The following is a 6521-nucleotide window of genomic DNA, read 5'->3' as shown; positions in this document are numbered from 1 at the left end:
GGTGTTTTTTTGTTAAGAATCATCCTCTTGTGTGCCCCATTGGTATAAAAATGTCCAGCACCTCATCCCAGAAAAAAAAGGAAATAAGTTAGTTCTAGATCTCAGTCCATTGGATCATCCCTGTTAATAATTCTAACTCCCAGTACCCATGTGAAAGTGAGTGTACTTCATTTTTTTTTAATTTATTTTTTATTGGTGTTCAATTTACTAACATACAGAATAACCCCCAGTGCCCGTCACCCATTCACTCCCACCCCCCGCCCTCCTCCCCTTCTACCACCCTTAGTTCGTTTCCCAGAGTTAGCAGTCTTTACGTTCTGTCTCCCTTTCTGATATTTCCCACACATTTCTTCCCCCTTCCCTTCTATTCCCTTTCACTATTATTTATATTCCCCAAATGAATGAGAACATATGTTTGCCCTTCTCCGACTGACTTACTTCACTCAGCATAATACCCTCCAGTTCCATCCACGTTGAAGCAAATGGTGGGTATTTGTCATTTCTAATAGCTGAGTAATATTCCATTGTATACATAAACCACATCTTCTTTATCCATTCATCTTTCGTTGGACGTGAGTGTACTTCATAAGGAAAAACATGAGAAGCTGCCCAAGGCTCCTCACGCTTAGTGCCAAGTGCCGGAGGGCAGTGTCCTCCAATCCCTTTTGCATAGGAAGTCTACAGTTAGAGATTAAACAAGGACAGTGCTATTTTTCTAAGTCTCATCATTGCTTCCTGCCTATTTTTTCTTCCCTGTTCTACCTGGCTTCAAAAATAATTTATAATACCTTAAGAAAAAACATGGATGTAGCAAGGTCATATTTCTTTAAACCAGAGGAAAGAAAATACATAAGACTTATTATGAAAACTGGATATGAATGAGGCATTTGAATACAGATGTAGGGACAGAGCGGCAATGGCAAGGCACGCAGCAAAATAAGGACAACATAGCCTCTGTCTCAAGGGATTTACAGCTCACCAGGGGAAATACCAATAATAATAATTAAAATAATAGTAACCCCTTCAGTTTGCACAGCAGTTAAGCTTATATATAGCTCTGGCATGCAAGGCCTTTGCTTGCACAGAGTGGCCTTGTGCAAATTACAGAAAAGTGCCCCTTCCAGCTGGATAAATTAGGAAAGTGTACCCATGCTCCCAACCTGTCTCAAGTGGAGTTCCTCACCTGAACCACAGGACACCAAAAATAATTTCAGCAACTCTTTTCTCAGTTATTCAAGGATGGTACGTACATGGTAGATGGATAGCAGATGCGTTACTTAACTGCACGCAGCGGGTGCCTTAGGGCACTAGAGCTTGAGTCCCTTATCAAACTCTAAATGAGAAGGATTCCTGGATGCAGACTTAGACTGGACTCAGCCCCTATTCTCTCCTTCATCGGCACAGTCGAATACAGTGGCCCAGAGAGCTGCTTTGCTTTTATTAGTGCTCTGACTTGCTTCGGGTCTCTAACTAGAAGCTAAATCACAGTCCCTCATTGCCTCGTCATGGTAAGCACCAAAAGAGGGTAAAAAAGAGGGTACATTTGTCCAGGGAGTCAAAAAGTGTTTTTTGTCCAAAAACCAAAAAAAATATTTCACGAAGAAGATATCTAATATTTTAGCCCTGCCCCTGTGATATGATTTTAATTGTTGGAATGGGGAAGGAGGGTCCTAGTAGAGGGCGCCGAGGTGTGGATGCATCTCAATTTTGCTGGAGTAGAAAGTTTGTGAAGGAAAGTAAGTTATGACAACACGGTGGAGGATGTCAAAAGTGACTGAGGCACTTGAAGATACCAGCAGGAACGAGGGAGCGAGGGGAGGAAACTCTGGTACCAGTGTGTGTAATAGATTCAAGGACAATGACTTCAATGCTTATAGTATCTTTAACCTGTAACAACCACTAATAAATCTGCTTATGTTCTAGTAAAAAATAATGTGAACTCAAGGGAAGAGATAAGAGTTGGGAAGGCCGCAAGAATATTGGTTAGGAGCCATAGCTACGGTCGGACAGACTTGGGTTTACACCCCCCCCCACTACTTATTACTAACATGAATGGAGACATTGTGTTTTCTGTGCCAGTTGCCACATTAATAAGATGAATTTTAAAATTTGGAAACACCCATCTCAACGGTTGTTTTAAGATTTAAAATACATCAAGGACATAACCTCTGTAAGAGCCCGACATACTGAAGTTCTCAGTAAGTGGGGTGATGATGATTGAGGATGGGGGAGAAAAAGGAGACAGAAGGGGCAGGCGCAGGGCTGGGTCAGCCTGCAGCGTGACCTGCCCTGCGACTGGAAGTAAGGGCGAGAGCAAAGGCCTGCAGAGTCCGGGGGACCTGAGGCTCTCAAGGGTCCAGGACCCGGAGGATGGAGGTGGCTTTCAGAGAGTCAGGGCTACCAGCCAGGGGGAAGCTCAAGTCTGAACGGGAAAATCAAACGACTGCGCAGATGGTTAGAGGACATGGTGCAAGTCCAGGTCACCCCCCAACCCACAGACACAGAACTCGGGGCTCCACGAGAGGGACAGCTCCCCAGCCTTCGGCGACGCTATGGCCTCAGTGCCGTCTAGCTCCGTGCCCCTCAGTGTGGTCCATGCACCTGCAACACGCAGCCCTCGTCAGAAATGCAGAATTGGTCTGTGTGTCCTTTTCTGTGCCAGGACCTCACCGTCCTGGTGACCACAGCTTTGTGGTACAGCTGAACCCCGGCATGTGGACGCCCTCGGCACTGGTTTTCCTTTACAGCATTCCTCCGGCTATTCAGGGTCTGGATGGGGTGAGCACTGGGTGTTAGACTCTATGTTGGCAAATCGAACTTGAATAAAAACAAATAAAAAATAAATAAATAAATAAATAAATAAATAAATAAATAAATATTGTTTAAATTGTTCTCTTAAATCTCAAGGATGGATGTATAATCATTCATTATATCAATCTCAAATGTATGTTTAAGATTTTTACATTTTTAACTGAATAAATTGCTAGAAAGAAAGAAAGAAAGAAGAAAGAGAGAAAGAAAGAAAGAAAGAAAGAAAGAAAGAAAGAAAGAAAGAAAGAAAGAAAGAAAGAAAGAAAGAAAGAAAGAAAGAAAGAAAGAAAAAAGAAAGAAAGAAAGAAAGAAAGAAAGAAAGAAAGAAAGAAAGAAAGAAAGAAAGAAAGAAAGAAAGAAAGAAAGAAAGAAAGAAGAAAGAAAGAAAGAAAGAAAGAAAGAAAGAAAGAAAGAAAGAAAGAAAGAAAGAAAGAAAGAAAGAAAGAAAGAAAGAATGAATCTTTGGCTTCTGAGCAGACCGACCTGATGGGCGCTGTGTTTTAACAAGGTTCCCGGGTGATTCGTATGCAAAATAAGTTTCTAGAGGCACTGCTCCAGACCACAGCGGAGGCAGGAAGGGGGAATGCCAGTCAATTAATTAGAGGACTGAATCTCCATTGTTTAGTTCTCTTAGGCTATAAGCTGATTAAAGGAACTTTATTGTATTTGTTGACTCCATGAATAAAGTAAAGAATCACATCTCCTCACTGTGCCTCAGTTTGTTCCATTTTAACTTTATGGGCCCTTTATAGGCCTGGAAGAGAGACCCCCCCCCCCCAAATAGGACATGTTACATTGCTTAAACTAAACCCATTATGGAATTAAAATAGTCACACATTTAAATTCCACAAAATAATAAAAATTATCACCAAGTGATGACATTTTTCCCTCATAAAGGGACAAAGGCTTGGCTTTTAGCATTAGGTTCAGGTCTTGAAATAAAAACTCTTCTATCCAATTACTCAAACCATATGTTATATTTTCTTTAGCAAACTTGCCATTATAAACCCAGGCAGTTTTCTTTTGTATGCTTCAGGTGTAACCTATACTAGAGTTTTATATAAAATAAATTATTTTTGACAGGGGTAATTTAGAAGAAGCTATCATAAAAATGCCACACCAGACCATCTGGAATTGCTCAAAGTCATAGTGGAAGTATTTACTTTTATTGTCATAGCAGATCATCTCTCTTACATATTTTGTGGTGCATTCAATGTTGATTCGTGAAAATTGCTTCAGAAACGGTTTCATGTTTTCCCTTCTGCATAAGGAGAAGAGAAAAATGTTAAATAAGGATACTAAAAAGCAGAATTAGATTTTTCAAGACATATTAGATTAACCAATATTTATCACTTCGTGTTTTTGTTTTAAGGAGTCAAAAATAGGGGCACCTGGTGGCTCAGTCAGTTGAGTGTCTGACTCTACATTTCATGGGTCATGATCTCATGGGTCGGGGGGGGGGGGGGGGGGGGGGGAATAGAGCCTTGCATCTGGCTCCAGGCTCAGCGGGAGTCCGCTCTGAGATCCTTCTCTGCCCCTGCCCCCCAAATTGCACACACACTCTTCTCCTCTCAAATAAATAAATAAATAAATAAATAAATAAATAAATAAATATTTTTTAAAAATAGTCAAAAATCATTACCTGTATTCATCTTGTATGTAACTGAACACCTCTGAATTCATTCAAAAGATATTTACTGAACACTGACTGTGTAAGGGTACTAGAAATCGTGCATTGGGTACTCAAGATGCAATGGTGAGAAAAAAAATACATAATAATTTCTCCTAGGGAGCTCACAGAAATTACACAAATAATGTACAATGACAACCATGACAGATGTACCTGATGCAGTGAGACTATATGTTATGGGCACTTGAAATTTTCTGAAGGTGTCATCCCAAGGAGGTAACAGTCCTGGTAAGAGATGGAGGGAATACAGCAATCAATTTAGGTGCTAAGAGTAGTAGAGATAGTGGTCAGGGAGGAGAAAGCAGCCAATGAGTGAATTCCAGGCACTAGGAACAAGAAAGCCCTGTGGCACAACTCATTCCAGGAAATAAAAGGCGGCATCACCAGGCCAGGAGTACAGAGAACTGCACCCCAGGATGCACGAGGCTGGAGCAGCGGGCCCCAGGGAGACCGAGCAGAACATCATAGGTCATTTTAAGGATTTTACTACGTTATCCTAAGGATCATAACAAGCTCGATTTAATAAAAAAAAAAAAAAAAAAAAAAAAAAAAAGTGTCATGTGTTGTATTTCCATCGATGGATTAGGAAGAATTAGAAGTAAGGGAGACTCTTCAGGAGGCTCATGCAATAGTATCAACGAATACTGTAGACCCCAACCCTGCAAAAAATTCAGTTTACCTCATGTTCACCTGTGACCCTTTCCAGGGACCTTCTTTTCAATCTCATCTATCACTCTCCCAACCCTACAACCATACACCCTACGACTTCTTACTCTTCTGTAAACGTTACACCTTTCTTTCTTCTGAGACTTTATATAGTGTCCCTTCTACTCAAAATGCCTCTCTCCTTTCTCTACTCCTCTCTTTCTTCAAAACCTAGTTCACTTCCTTAAGAACACCTTGCCAGCCCTTCCCCAGGAAGAGTTTCTTGTTTCCACCTCTCTGCTGGCATTAAGACCTTATTAAAACTGAATACAGAACATGTATCAAATTGCGTGGTGATTATTTTTGTTTTTCCTCCATGAACAAATCAGTGACTTGCAAGCTGTTGTTTGCCTTCCAAAACTATTCAATAAACTCATAGAAACCCAAAATATAAAACAGAAGTCCAGGGTTTTTTAGCTTAAGCAGGGATAGATGTTCTATTACTCATCTGGACTTCCTTGGAGGAGAATCCAAAATGACCCCAAGTGAGCTTTGTCTGTGAAGTCCAAAATGAATCATCAACAAAACACATCTTGGGTTTAATATTGGTGGAAGTGAAGTTACTTCCAACACAGCTATTTGATGACACTAGAAAGCCATCATCTATTACCTTTAGAGTCTTCTAGGTATCAAGCAAGCAACAGTCTCTTTACCCCCACAAACTCCAGTCAAATTCCATGTATGCTTTTTTTTAAGGCATTGCACTTGGCTTGAGATGAAAGATAGGGAGCCCACACAATCCAACCCCATTTTGGAGGTATTATTGAGGAATTTGTTGAACTGAGAATCACAAAACTGATTCTCAAGTATTGCCTTTATAGATCTGCATAGGTGATCAACATCTCATCAGGCATCTGAGGGCTCTCCTAATTAGGGGTGTCATGTCAACACTAACACATCATAAAGAATCTCACGATAGCATTCTGTTAAATATACACAGCTTATCTTTAGCATAAAGGAGGAAATGGGGGGCAGCCCAAGTGGCTCAGCAGTTTAGTGCCGCCTTTGGCCCAGGGCGTGATCCTAGAGTCCCGGGATCGAGTCCCACGTCAGGCTCCCTGTGTGGAGCCTGCTTCTCCCTCTGCCTGTGTCTCTGCTCTCTCTTTCTCTCCTCTTTGTGTTTCTCATGAATAATTAAATAATTTTATTTTAGAAAAGAGGAAATGGGTGGGTGCTGTTCATCATTTTTCAGCAGGCACACTAGTGTATTTTATTTTACATTCTGTAATCACATTGGCAGTACCTTCTGCCCTTTCAAAAAAGTGAGTGCTGACCATAAGCCATTTGAAGACATGGCTGGAGCTTACATTGTGGG

This window comes from Canis lupus, chromosome 23 (genome assembly GCF_048164855.1).
Source record: "Canis lupus baileyi chromosome 23, mCanLup2.hap1, whole genome shotgun sequence".
Taxonomy (NCBI): domain Eukaryota; kingdom Metazoa; phylum Chordata; class Mammalia; order Carnivora; family Canidae; genus Canis; species Canis lupus.
This window is presented reverse-complemented; position numbering follows the sequence as displayed.